The 14,747-nt window shown below is 35.5% G+C and overlaps 1 non-coding gene and 1 pseudogene across 1 annotated transcript; both read left to right on the forward strand.

Moving 5' to 3' along the window:
- Positions 1-14,747, forward strand: part of LOC102119192 (putative ankyrin repeat domain-containing protein 20A2) — a 42,078-nt pseudogene that overhangs the window by 1,959 nt on the left and 25,372 nt on the right.
- On the forward strand, positions 9,412-9,518 carry LOC123567319 (U6 spliceosomal RNA). The gene has a single exon (XR_006690239.1). It is a non-coding gene; the product is annotated as a U6 spliceosomal RNA (small nuclear RNA).

Here is a 14,747-nt window from a genome sequence, read left to right on the forward strand (position 1 = left end):
TTTGCATTTCTGGTATAAGAATTGAAATAAAAGAGGAATGAAACAGTTTTTTATCCACAATATTTGTGAGGCTGTTTTATACTCCTGCTTAAAGTTTAAGTTGCTGATTACTTTTCAAATAGATAATTTGGTGGTAAGTACATTTAAAAAATGTGTATGCCTTTTACCCATCAATTCCATTACACTAAAATACTCTTAGGAAATAAAGATACATGCACTTTATTTTTCACAGCACTTATTTTAAAAAGACCCATAGAATGGATCCTATAAATAAATTTCAGTTGCATCCATTGGATGAAATATGTGACCATTGAAGGTAGCAATAGATACAGAAGTACGTTGATGTGTGAAGATGTGTATTTTTATAGCTAGTGTGGAAAAAATCAGTTAAATTATACATCTGCACAAACATACTATGGTCTTGTTTTAGCAAAAAAATATGTACAAAATAAAAACTTGTAATTTCTGAGCATTTGTATTTTAAGTAAAGTTTTTTTCCTTTTTCTTATCTGTGATTACTGCAGTGAGCATGTACAAAATTGTAGTAAAAGTTTATTATTAATGGAATAATCCTTGGGAAGAGGGGAATATGAATCTTGCACTGATAAAAATAATTTCTCACTTTCTATTTTTTATCGTTATTGTGTGTATTGTTCTTTGAACTTTTAGCCTTTTCAGAAGTAAAATGGGAATGTTTTTATCTGTTTCCAGATTTTATCTATATATTTTATTATGTACATTTTTCTTATACATTCATTCCATTTATGCAAACAATGATAGAGTAATCGTTTCATTTTAATTGTATTCTTTAAAAATAAAAATACATATAAATAATTACTGTTGCAAAATTGTTACTTTATAGGAGTTTATTTAAAAATACTGAACTCCCCAACTGTATTTATCCATTCTTTCATTTGATTTATTCGTGAAACATAACCTGAGTACCTGTTATGTAGCAGACATATTCTATTATCTTTCAGGACCCTTCTATCCTTAAAAACTTCATGTTTACCTGCCCTGCCTGCGCAAGCTGAGAGATTTACAATAGGAATATTGGGACTGAATCTCCTTGAAACTTTATCTCCCACCTTTGAAACAAAAGCATTTCTGAAGTTATAATATAGTAGAAGATAACCTTTAACTGCCCTTTCAAAAGTTTGTCAGTCTTAAATACTAATATTAATCATCGGAAAGTCTTATTTGCATATATTCTGTAAGTGTAAGTATTGAATAAAATGAGCCATACATGTATTCATTTGAATCATGAGTTTCCTTTGGCTTCAAGTTGTTTGAAAATCAAATAATTTGTTTAAAAAAATGCATGATTATTTCAGTGCTCTTTTCCCATAGTCCCTTTAAGAACTAAAATGTATTTAAGTTTTAGTTACATGCCTGGAACTGCCCTAGACCTGAGTTACCATATTCTACTTAATGTAAGCTCTCACGGATTGTGTGATGCCCCGTTATTTTATGTATCAATAAGATAATTTTTAAAATGTTACCAATTTTATTTATAATAAATCATGGATTGTAAGTGGCATTCCCATGTCAGAGGTGTTAAAATGTTACCTACTCTTTAAACCATCCTGCAAAGTAGGTATAATTGTATCATTTTACCTAATTAAAATGTGTTTGTTAAGTAGTAGTAATAGTAATAATATCTGGCTGGGTGCAGTGACTCACACCTGTAATCCCAGAACTTTGGGAGGCTGAGGTGAGAGGATTGTTTGATGCCAGGAGTTTGAGACCAACCTGGGCAACAAAGTGAGATTCTTACTCTCCAAAATTTTTTAAATAGCTGGGCATGCTGGTGCATATCTGTAGTCCCAGCTACTCAGGAGGCTGGGGATGGAGGATCACTTGAGCCCAGGCATTCCAGGTTACGGTGAGGTATAGTTACATCATTGCACTCCAGCCTGGGTAAAAGAGTGAGACTTTGTCTCAATAAACAAAAATGTTTCAATTATTAAGCTATTGTAGGAACTATTCTAAATACTTTACATAGATTCTCATTTAGCCTTCAGGATGGTGTCCTATGAGATGGCTACTATTATCTTTATGAATGAGGAAGTTGAGGCACAGAAAGGCTAAGCAATAATTGGTACGTGACAGGGTTTAAAGTAGGACTCAAGCCCTAGTCGAACTGAATCCAAAGCCTGAGCTCTTTCTACTCAAATAGGCTGCTGTTTTCATTAAGGCAGTGAGTAATAAGAGCTAGTAAGTATTGTACTTTCTTCAAAAAATATCATTTGTTTTGAAAGCAGAGGAAAAACATGCTATTCAATTTTTACAATGACATGAATGATGGTAGATTTTGAGATGTTGCACTACAGTTTCCTAAAAAGTCCTCTTACTCTTGTAGAACTGCTCTACATTTGGCCTGTGCCAGTGGCCATGTGAAAGTGGTCACTCTCCTGGTTAACAGAAAATGCCAGACTGATATCTGCGACAAAGAAAACAGAACGCCTTTGATACAGGTATATTAGAGCCAACACTTTCAGCATGACATGGATTTGATGTACACATGTAGAATTAAAATAAATTGATCTCATTTAAATATAACTAGGTGGTGAAACCTGTGAAATGTGTATTTTGATTTCTTAGAATTTACAATCTATTTCTTGGTCTAATATGAACAGGCAGTCCATTGCCAGGAAGAGGCTTGTGCCGTTATTCTGCTGGAACATGGCGCCAATCCAGACCTTAAGGATATCTAAGGCAACACTGCTCTCCATTATGCTGTGTGTAGTGAGAGCACCTCACTGGCAGAAAAACTGCTTTCACATGGTGCAAATATTGAAGCACTGGACAAGGTATAGTTCAATCAACTTTCTTTCCAAAATATTTGTTTTAACATTGACATAGGTAAGGGTCAATTTTTTATATTTGGAAGCTCAACCGTTCCCTGAAAGCAAATGCAAATTAAGTTATTTTGAAATAATTAATTGTCTAAGATTTTATTTTAAATATTGATCTTTTTAAAGAATCATTAAAGGGCACAGCTTTATAAAATGCACTTTGGAAAATATTTGTGAATTTGTTAAAGGTAAAACCTTTTCACTGTTTCCTACACAGGGTTATTCTTTTCCTTCTTTTTTTTTCCTAATTAGTATAAAACAACACAGGAAAGAAAATATGCCCTGGAAATAGGCTTTATCTTAAAACTCAAACAAAACTAAAGCAACTTACAGTAAATGGACATGTTGCTCCTGCTGATAATTTTCTGAAAATCTGATGTATCATTTCTCAGTGGCACAAGGCTTAAGAGGGAAACAGGAAGGGAAAAGGAGAGCAATCAGAAATATGCAGGTCACTTGGAAGTTAGGTAATGAGGGAAAATGACAGGAAGAGGTTTTTTTTTTTTTTTTTTTTTTTTTTAAGTTCTTCTAGTTTATGTGTTGAGACAAGGTGCTCTTTAGTTTTGGGTCTAATAATTTTTGGCTTGAAAATGAGAGTGAGTTGAGTTGAAACTTGCCTGGAGATTAATTTTAGGAGGAGTCTGAGGAAACCAGATTGGCAGTGAATATATGTTGACAAAGTGAGAAAAACTTCAGCAGAAGGTGGAACAAATTATTAACTGACTTATTGCCCATCCTGGCAGAAACAGCCACTTAGATAAGAGTCTAAAGACTCTTCTCAAATCTAGTATGTCTTGGTGGGAAGATGGGAGATAAGGAGCTTATAAATAGCAAAATCAAGTAGGAATTTGAGTTTACTTGTCCCTGTTCTACCCATACCCAGGAAACTTAACTGGAGCTTTAATAAATGACACCATCTCTTACTCTTTTCTCTTTTTGGCTACATGTCCAACTGATAAAGGGAATTAGCCATGCAAGTGAGAGATGAGACTGAAGTGATTGCCGCACTAATTCTCAGAATTGCGCGTTACAGTGACCTGAGGACATTTTGTTAAAAATCTACAATTGTAGGCTTTCCCCTGAGGATTTTGATGTAATAGACCTAATAAGGCCTGAACCTGTTTAAAAACATCTTCTCGAAGCTGGGCACAGTGATATGTTCCTGTAGTCCCTGCTTGAGCCTAAGCGTTTGAGTCCAGCTTGAGCAACATAGTGAGACTCTTGTCTCTAACAGCAACGGCCAAAAAAAAAAAAAACAAAACCCTCAAGGGTTTGTATACACTCCTGATTAAGAACCCCAGAATAGATAAGTGCAATATATAAATTTCTGTATTTCAAAAATGTAAGAAATCTCTAGAAGAGTTTGTGTTTGATAGGTGCTACTTCCTTCAAAGTTTTCCTTTTCAATCTCCTTTTCAAGACTTTATCTGTCTTTCTCTACATCTGTGACTGGGATGTGAAAGGGAAATATTATTGGCAATATCTCTCAACTTACAGAATAACACCTTTCCCTTCCCACCATTAATCATTCACTACCATTCAGAGAGTCTTTAGAAATTTGCTTATGGGTAATCTTTCAATAGGTAGGGGCTGACCCTTTCAGGATTTGATGTCCCTTTGTCGCCATGCAGGTGATTATGTGTCAACAAATATTCATTACAAGTTGGGCTTTCTCAGTTAGAATAGTAGCAAATCCTAAACTATTTCTTTTTGGTTGAAGTTGTATTATGAACTATCTCAGTATGTTTGTTAAGTTTATAGAGCTTTAGCATGACCAAAATGTCAGTTTTAAACACTGAAATCCATAAAGTTAATAAGAATACAGGTAGGAATTCTTACAATAATTTAGTTTTAGCAGTCCTGTGAACCGATGATCTGTTTGGCTAACAATCTGGGAAAATTATCTACCAATATATTTTAAATGAATAAATGTTGGAAAAATTCTTAAAACAAGTATTATAAGTCTTTTTAACCATTTTTATTATATATGAGAGCCTGAATTTTTAGTAAAACATGACACTAGAGAAAGAAAATATTTTACATGCAAATACTTGGATTATACACAACCATTTAGTAATACATTTATAGCAAATATAAAAACACTAGGGCTATATTCTAATGTGGTACACAGATTTGGTTGCCTGTATAAGTTGAATCAACACGTAAAATTTAGAAGACTTGTGTAGAAATCTGGACTTAAGGCTTATCCTAAAAAGTCAAATCTGGTGTCCCCTGAGTTTTTATCACTGTTTGGTCTGTTGTTCAGAGGTTGCCCCTTTGTAGAAGGCGTGTATTCTCCAGTTTGCTACTGTGCCCACCTCAGTACTTCCCTTACTCAGGTGACTTTCCTTTGTCATTGTAAGTATTTGACTTTACAACTCTTATGTTGTAGTATATTTTGATAAATACTTCAAGGTTTTTAAGTCAGCATGTGCTTGTTTATAATATGTAGTCTATAGAGTATATAAATCCCTCAGTTATGGAGTTGAATTTTAGAAGTTTTTAAAACTCTTTTCTTTATATATACCACAAATAGTCATCTTCCCATAAGAATGCCTAGAAGCCTTATTAGGTTATTCCTGGTTATAGTTGGATAATTTATGAATATTGCAGACATTACATCTTTCTCCTCAGCACTCTTCCTTAAAAATGCAAGTGACTTACTGGCTTTCATTATGCTAGAAATAATCTGTATGGATCAGTAAGAGAACTTTTATTGACAAGCACTTATGTTTTATTTCTGATTTATGTTTTCCCTAAAATAAAAAATAATTTTAAATAGCCATTTAAGTGGAAGCCAATAAAAATGGATTTAAAAAGTAGAACTGCATTAGGGTGCCGGGATTACCATTGTAATTGAGAATAGTATTTCTTACTGAGCTTTGGTCTTTTAAGTATTTGTTTTTAAGTTTTTTAAACCTATCTCTCTTACACAGAACATACTGAGCTTTCTAAAAGTAAAGATAAAAATCTATTCTCTTGTATTAGGAAAAAAATCTACGGACTATTTAATAATAAGGAAAATAAGTGCATTTGAAGCCAGTCTCTCTTAATTCAGAGCTCATTTTGATAGTGACCATTTGGAGCAGGAGTGCCTGACATTGGCATCTGGGATCCTGACACCACTGATAGAAGTGAATCAAGCAAGTTTGTACCACCCAGAGGAAACCTCCACCTGTAATGGGGAGCTCTGGCAACTGTTTCTCTGAAACTCTTAATTTCTCAAATGTTAATGTTTGCCACAAATAGTATTATCAAATGGGGATTAGGTAACATTCAAGAGATTTCTTGATTATTGGACATAAAATACAGTTTTGTAATATTTCTCAAATGCAGATGGTCATGGAGTCTTTCTCTTGGGGTATACTTCTGGTAAAGCAAATATTCTTTGGAATATAGTTTAAGAAACACTGCTTTAGAGAGAATAATTTAGATCATTAATTTATGTAAAAAACCCAAAATATTTGCTACTATGTCTTAGGGTTTTGGGGCTATAGAGACAAAAGATACAGCTTTTGCCCTCAAGAAGCTCTTGGTTTCAGTGGGAAACAATGAAATGATTACAATGTACCATGCTAAGTGCTGTGATCAAAGCAAGGATTCTTGGGACTGGTAAATGTTTAGAGTGAGTTTTGGTAATGACCACAGTTAATCTGGGGAGACAGAGGAGGGTTGTTTGCAAGGCAACGAGCAGCACATCAGAAAGTGCAGAGGAGTGAGAAGGAAGGGCCTGCTTTTCATTTACTTGCTTTCTATACTGCATGTTGAAGTTCAAAGCACCTTAGATAAGATTTTCAATTCAGTTGAGAAATACGTAATTTTGTGAATTATTAATTTTTTCTGCTGTTTTATAGGACAATAATACCCCACTTTTATTTGTTGTAATTTGCAAGAAAGAGAAAATGGTAGATTTTTTATTGAAAAACAAAGCAAATGTACATGCCGTTAATAAGCTGAGATGGTACAGTAGTTCTTTTTTTTTTTTTTAAAAAATAAAAACCTGTATATTCTAGAGTGGTAACAGTCAAGTCAGAAATATTAATGAGATTAATGTAATTATTGTCATATAGTGAAAAATACCACCATGAAGAATCAGGTAGACCAGCAAATATTTGAACTGAGTAACATAAAGAACGGTATGTAGTAGAATTCATCTTTTCTTATAATATAGAGTGTTTGTTATTTATAATCTGATGTTTTTGCTAGTGTAATCTTTTATTAGCTAAAGGGTTTTGTATTGGTTTTCTTAATTTTTTTTTCTTTTTTTTTTGAGATGGAGTCTCACTCTGTTGCCAGGCTAGAGTGCAGTGGTGTGATCTTGGCTTACTGCAACCTCCACCTCCCAGGTTCAAGTGATTCTCCTGCCTCAGCCTCCCAAGTAGCTGGGACTACAGGTGCACGCCACCACACCCAGCTAATTTTTATATTTTTAGTAGAGATGGGATTTCACCATGTTGGCCAGGATGGTCTCAATCTCTTCACTTCGTGATCTGCTCTCCTTGACTTCCCAAGGTGCTGGGATTACAGGCGTAAGCCACTGCACTTGGCCAGTTTTATTAATTTTTAAGGTGTGGACTTTTAGTTTACGACTACTAGTATTGTCATTATTATTGTTTTTTTTGTTGTTGTTGTTTTCCGCCTGCAGATAACTCTTATCTGACCCCTAGCTGATTTGAATTATAATATATCAGACTAGGAAAGCAATGGGGAAATCTTCATCTAAATCTTTGCCTACTTTAGATAAGTGACCCCAGCACAATTTCTTGGCCACCAGAGGACTATAAGTTAGCAAGTTGTATTATGTCATACCCCTGTGGGACAAGAGGATTCCTTGTTGTCCCTTCCTTTTAGCCTTGGTGATAATTTACAAAGATGAACACTTGAGCACCCTAGTTGCTTATAGACTCAAGCTAGTACATGCAAATGGTTATTACGTCTACACTGACAGGCAGATATTAAAATAGTAAAGTGTATCAAACTAGCTGTTTAAAAAAGTCTTTATTAAAGTTGTTGAGTGGAGTTATTTCTTTGTTATTTTAGAACAACCCTCACGCTTGCTGTGCACTATGACTCACCAGGTATTGTCAACATCCTTCTTAAGCAAAATATTAATGTCTTCACTCAAGACATGTGGACGAGAGGCAGAAGGTTATGCTCTTTCTCGTGGGTTGACAAAATAAGGGTTTATGTTAAAAGACCAGTTAATACTAAATGGAAGTTTAAAACAATTGCAATTATTCCATCTTATACATTAGGTGAGAGTTCATAGTTTGGTTCTGGGAGTTTGAAATAGCAGTGAGTTTTACCTTTTAGCCAGAAATCAAGCAGAAATCTAGATTAGTTAGAAGTAGAGGGCAAGATTTTTTTCAGGATTTGTAAGACCTTTGTCCTTAGGGATCTCAATGTTGTTCATTTTATTCTAAGTATAATCCCCATGCATGGGATAAAAGGAGCCACATCTTTGACCTCTTTTCTTTTGCTTTTTTTTTTAATAGACACAAGGTCTTGCTCTGTTGCCCTGGCTGCTCTTGAACTCCTCCTGAGCTCAAGTAATCCTCCTGCCTCGGCCTCTCAAAGTGCTAGCCACCATGCCTGGCCTGACTTTTCTAATTAGTTGTTGGATCTCGAAATGTCCAATTGAGCAGAAAATCTTGTATTGTCCCCTGGGGCTATCCCCTGTGTCTTCCTTCTTTGAATTTTCCAAGAAGCTAAGGGCTTTCTTAAGTCCGAGGAAGGCAACCTTTCTTCACAAGTCAGAAGAAGGGGAAAAAGGCCATTCTAATCATTCTGTTGTCTCCAGAATGATCGGGCTCACTTGCTGTATTGTTGCCATTGTAACTGGTCCTACAATCTGATAATGATTGACCTTTGCCACCAGAATGCCATCACTGATTCAGACCCCTCAGTTTTCGTGGTGATTCATACATAGAGTTCAAAGCTACAGTGTTTATTAGTTTATGTATTTATGTTCAATCATTGTCCCCAGCACCCTGCTCTGGCAGCTAGGCCTCCTAGCTTTACCCACACAAACATTGAGCAAGCTGATGCTTGCCCTACACTAAAAACCTTATTTGGAGCCCACCTCTTAGCTAGACTTAGCCTAGGCCTTCATGGTATGTTATCCTTTGAGAGCCATGTTTGTCTTTTCTTTAACCAATATTAGTTGGACTTGTTCTCAACAGTCAGGGATGTTCAAATAATGTTGCAGGAAAAGATCAGAGCTCCCTTTCCCTTTTGCTATCAGATCGGTACCTTGAGGCTTTTTTACATCCTGTGCAGCAGCTTAGGTTAGATAGCAGAAGGTTCCGTGTTACCTTTCCAGCGAGTAGTGGGAACCAACTTGCAGTTGGCCCCTCAAGTAGTGTGTCTTTATAATAATGAAAATCTCCTAGGCTAATCGCAACTCTTTCTCAAGTTTTAAATATGTTTTAAAATTCTGCCTCACAGGAAGCCATTCAATAAAATTCTCTGAATCTAAAGTTAAGTGAGTTGGAGTTAATAGAGCTAAGCCTCATCCATGACTCATGAGTATCCATGTATCAAACAGGACCTTGTACTTGTTTCCGCAGTACATATTTTAAAATTAGGTCAATACAGAGCAGATAAGCATGGCTGCTGCCTAGGGATGGCACACAAATTCAGAAAGCATTCCATATTTTGCATAGCCCCAGGAAGGTCATTTGACTGTTTGTTGAGTAGCTCCAAGGAAGTAGTGTGAGTGAAACCAAAACAGGAGACACCCAATATTGAAATTGTGATTATCAGTATGAAACTATTGATGTATGGTGATCTCTGAAATGAGAAAAGAGCTGAGTAGTAAGGGGATGTTACATGTTGTTAGTACATGTCTTGGGAATGAGAAAATGTCAGCTTGTGTTTCCTTCATGGATCTGAAAAACAATCAAAGCAGGGTTTTGTCTTGTCTGTTAGTTGGAGAGGACCATGGAGATCCAGCATCCTAGCACAGATCTGCTGGCTCCGAGTTTGAGGAGGTAGAGAAGGAGTGGTAGTTGTCCAAGCCAAGTTTTGATACCTATTAGTTTTCTGCCCTTGGTGTGATTGATGAGCTCAGTGATAGGAGACAATTAGATAATCTATTTTAATGAGATCATATATATATGTGTGTGTGTGTATATATATATGTGTATATATGTGTGTATATATATTAGTAATAAGTTATTAATTAGGTAAAATGCCCTGAATTACAAGCCACAATGAATCCAACTAATAACCAAAATTAGCACTTAATAACATTTTCTGAAAACTGCAACATTTGAATATTAGGACTTATAGAAAAACACGCACTGAGCTTTATTTGGGATTCCAAAAATTGTTTCAGCAATAACGTTCAAGAATAAATTATTCCATTGTTTTACTATTTCTCTGAACATTTAAACATGTAATCTCATTACATCTTCCTAACAACCTAGTGAGGTAGGTAGTAAAATCCTTGTTTTTTAGAAGAAACCATGGAGCCTACGAGAAGCAACTTGTCTGTAAACAGAATACCTATTGGTTACAGAGCGAGGACTTATTCTGAGTGCAGGACACTTTGCATGAGGTCCTGCTAACTAGAGTTAATTTACTGAGCTGTGCTTCCTCCATTTATGAGTACTTCACTTTTTTTCTTCTTTAATTATAAGCTTAATCAGCTTGTAAGGTTAAAAAATTTGAAATGTATGGGACATTAAAATTCTGATATTAGGTCTGATATTGCCTGAAATTGTTTTAGAATTTAATATGTTTGGTAAATATTTTTTATTTCAGTATTAAAATAGCAATTTTATTTATTACTTTCATATACATAGAATTAAACAACAAATTTTGGAACATTAAAAAGAAAATACTTAAAAATGGTAATCCAGGTAAGACTTCTGATAGTGAATTTCTTATTTCTCTTGGTGATCCTACTCTTGATAAGAAAATGAAAAGTAAGATACAAGATTAAGGTAGTTAGTGTTAATCAAAAAAAGCCAGTTTAGAAATATGTATGAATTGCATGTGTATATGTGTATTTACATAAGTAAATTAATTTTTTAAATTTAACTTTAGTTTGAAATTCAGATTTATTTAAGAAGGTAGTTGTAGCTAATTTATAATCTCAAACATTATTGTCTGAAAAAATTCATTTATTTAATCATGATCCCTACAATCCTATATAATATTTTTGCATAAATAAGAAAAAAGATTTTTAAGTTAGTATGTTGTAGGTTTCCTCTATAGTCACATTATAACAAATTGAACTTGTTATACAAATGGATCTTCTATTTCATTTTTATAATAAATTTTTTATATTTAGTAAATAAAGAATTACAGTTGACCCATGAATAATGTGGGGGTGAGGGACTCTGATCCCCGTGCAGTTGAAGATCTGAGTATAACTTTTGATTCCTTCACCTTAGCTAGTAATATCCCACCATTGGCTGGAAGGCTTCCTGATAACATAAACAGTTGATGAACACTTGTTTTGTTTGTGCTGCATTATTATACACTGTGTTCATACAATAAAGTAAGCTGGAGAAATGAAGCTGTTAGAAAGAAAATCATCAGGAAAAGCATATTGACCTTTCATAAAGCGTAAGTAGATCCTGACAAAGGTCTTCATCATCATCAGGTTGATTAGGCTGAGGAGGAGGAGGAGAGGTGGATCTTGCTGTCTCTGGGTTGCAGAGGCAGAAGAAAATCTGCATATAAGTGAATCCCTGCAGTTGAAACCCTTGCTGTTGAAGGGTGAACTGTATTACATGTTGATTTGTGTCACTAAGAAAGTAACTATCTTAGAAATGGGAACTCAGCAATCCCTTTCTGGTACCATAAATGCAATAAGAAATGTAAAACTGAACAGCATACATCCATACAAATAGGAGATTATTTTTTGAAGATAGCTACTGAGCACAGAAGACAGAAAAGCAATTCCTTATTGAGAAGCACAAGTTATATTACATATTCTTAACACAAGCAAAGTGGTTTTATCTGTCATACTTTACAAAACACATACACATACACACATGCACATATACACACACACAGTTAAAAGTCTTGCTGATTCTTAGTGACCAAATCCAACTGTTTACAGGGAGCAGTGGATAACACATCCTATAGTTTGGATGCAGTTCTTTGGATTTTTGACTTGTTTTGTGATGAACTGCCTTTAATGGGTGAATCATGTTTTTAATTGTATAAGAAACGAAGAAAAAGATTAGAAGCAGTAAACAGGAACTCTATGATCAGTAGTAGACTATTACAGTATATTCAATAGTCATATGTTTTTCTCCAGTTATACAGTTTACTTGAATGATGCACAATGAATCAATTATTATTATAAGAGATGGGGTCTTTCTATGTTGCCTAGGCTAGAATACAGTGTCTATTCAGCAGTACAATCAGCTCACTGTAGCCTTGAACTCCTGGGCTCAACCAGTCCTCCTACCTCATCCTCTGAGTACCTGGGACCTACAGTCTTGTGTAGTTACATCTGGCCTGATACACAATTATTTATTTATTTATTTTTGATACAGGGTCTCCCTCTGTTGCTGGTACTGGAGTGCAGTGGTACCATCTTGGCTCACTGCAACTTCTGCTTCCTGGCCTTAAATGAGCCTTTCATGTTTAACCTTAGCCTCCCACATAGCTGGGACCAAACAGGCATGCACCATCACACTTGGTTAATTTTCTTTTTGAGGGTTTTCTGTTTGTTTGTTTAATAGATGAGGTCTCACTAGATTGCCCAGGCTGGTCTGGAACTTCTGGGCTCAAGTGATCCTCCTACCTCAGCCTCCCAAAATGCTGGAATTTATAAGCGTGAGCCACTGCACATGGCCTGCACAATTATTATATAAAGGAATGAAGCCCAGTTGAGTTGCAGAAAATTGACCACCTTTTTGTTTTTTTTCTAGAAACATTCATATTATAGGACATATTGTCAATCACCCAGATCCTTTATTTTTTATTTGGTTAAAATAGGATTGCTGCTTATTTCACATTACTTTGTGACATTATTGTTTCGTTTATTTCTTTTATGGCTTTATTCAATTGGATAGATATAGAAATACAAGAATCTCCAAGTCAAACATCAAGGCCAAAAAAGAAAAACAGATTAGGGAAAGTTATTCTGTGAAATAGCCATCTGATTACAGTTACATGTATCATATCAACTTAATAAAAATCTTATACAATGCATATGTGTCCCGGTTTCCCGAGACCACCTCCAGGTTTGGTGGTTCACTAGAAGGACTCACAGGACTCAGCAAAGAGTCATACTCAGATCTTTAACTGATTACAAGAAAGGGGACAAGTAAAATTAGTAGAGTAAAAAGGTGTGCAGTGGTCAAGTCTGGAGGAAACCAGGCACAAGCCTCCAGGACTTCTCTCCTGTGGAGTTCCCAGGATCTGCTTAATTCTCCCAGGCTCACATTTTGACAACATAGGTGCAGTGATGTCTGTCAGTACCAGAGTCTCATTAGAGACTTAAGTACCCAAGTTTTTATATGGAGGTTACTCTCCCTCACAGGTATCCAAATTCCAGACTTCTAGAAGGAAAACAGCTGTTCAGAGTAACCGCACTGTTTCTATAAACACTTTAAACACAGTGAGCCACTCTTCTCAGGGAATGGTGGAAACCCTCCCAATTCCAATTTCCTAAACACCAGCCAAGGGCCAGCCTTGCATGCTGCAGGCCTTTCTAAGGATGGCAGTCTCTTGCCTGCTATATGAAATCTTTTCTGCACAACACTTATAACCCCAACTTAAACTTTGGTGTTGTTTTAAAATTTCATTTTAGTAACACTCAATATTATAAGGTAACTTGGTACTAGTTTCTGTTGTATGATCCATCTGAAGTTGTAAAGCCAGTTGCTTTTTTGACTTTTGGTGACTAACAGGTATTTGCATGTAAGTTACCATAGCAATGTTAGGTAATTATAATCTGTCCTTTTTAACTCATTAATCTTTCAGTAAAATGTTAAATAAGCATAATTTCTGAGTTAAAATTAGAATAAAAATGGTCTTTTATTTTGATTACATGAATAATCTAGTTTTCATATTGTGCTAAATCCGTGTTTAGAATTATGAAATAAGATAAAATATTCAATCATTTTATCAATATTTTCTTACCTATGCATGCAATTAAATTTATTTATTTATCATATATTCTTCAATTTGTGAAATAATGACCACATGCTGTTACTTTGGTCTTCAATGATCTCTAATTTTTAGGGTCACAGTGTCTTGCTTAAATATATTATAACAACAGGTTCAGTGAATATCCTTTATTTTTTGTTTTTATTTTTGAGACAGAATTTAGCTTTTGTTGCCCAGGCTGCAGTGCAATGACACAATGTCAGCTCATTGTAACCTCCATCTCCTGGGTTCAAGCGATTCTCCTGCCTCAGCCTCCCAAGTACCTGGGACTACAGGCATACACCACCATGCTCGGCTAATTTTTTGTATTTAGTAGAGACGAGGTTTCACCATGTTGGTCAGTCTGGTCTCAAACTCCTGACCTCAGGTGATCCACCCGCCTTGGCCTCCCAAAGTGCTGGGATTACAGGCATGAGCCACTGCACCTGGCCATCTTTTTTTTTTTTTTTTTTTTTAATTTTTGTTCTGGAAGATCCTGGGATGCATAGACAATGAATATCCTTTTTTGTTTGTTTGTTTGCTTGTTTGTTTGTTTGTTTTGAGACAGAGTCTCACTCTGTCACCCAGGCTGGAGTGCAGTAGCACGATCTTGGCTAACTGCAACCTCCGCTTCCTGGGTTCAAGTGATTCTCCTGCCTCAGTCTCCTGAGTAGCTGAAATTACAGGAGCCTGCCACCATGCCCAGCTAATTTTTGTATTTTTAGTAGAGACGAAGTTTCACCATGTTGGCCAGGCTGGTCTTGAACTCCT

The sequence above is a fragment of the Macaca fascicularis genome, chromosome 10, assembly GCF_037993035.2.
Source record: "Macaca fascicularis isolate 582-1 chromosome 10, T2T-MFA8v1.1".
In the NCBI taxonomy this organism is placed as follows: domain Eukaryota; kingdom Metazoa; phylum Chordata; class Mammalia; order Primates; family Cercopithecidae; genus Macaca; species Macaca fascicularis.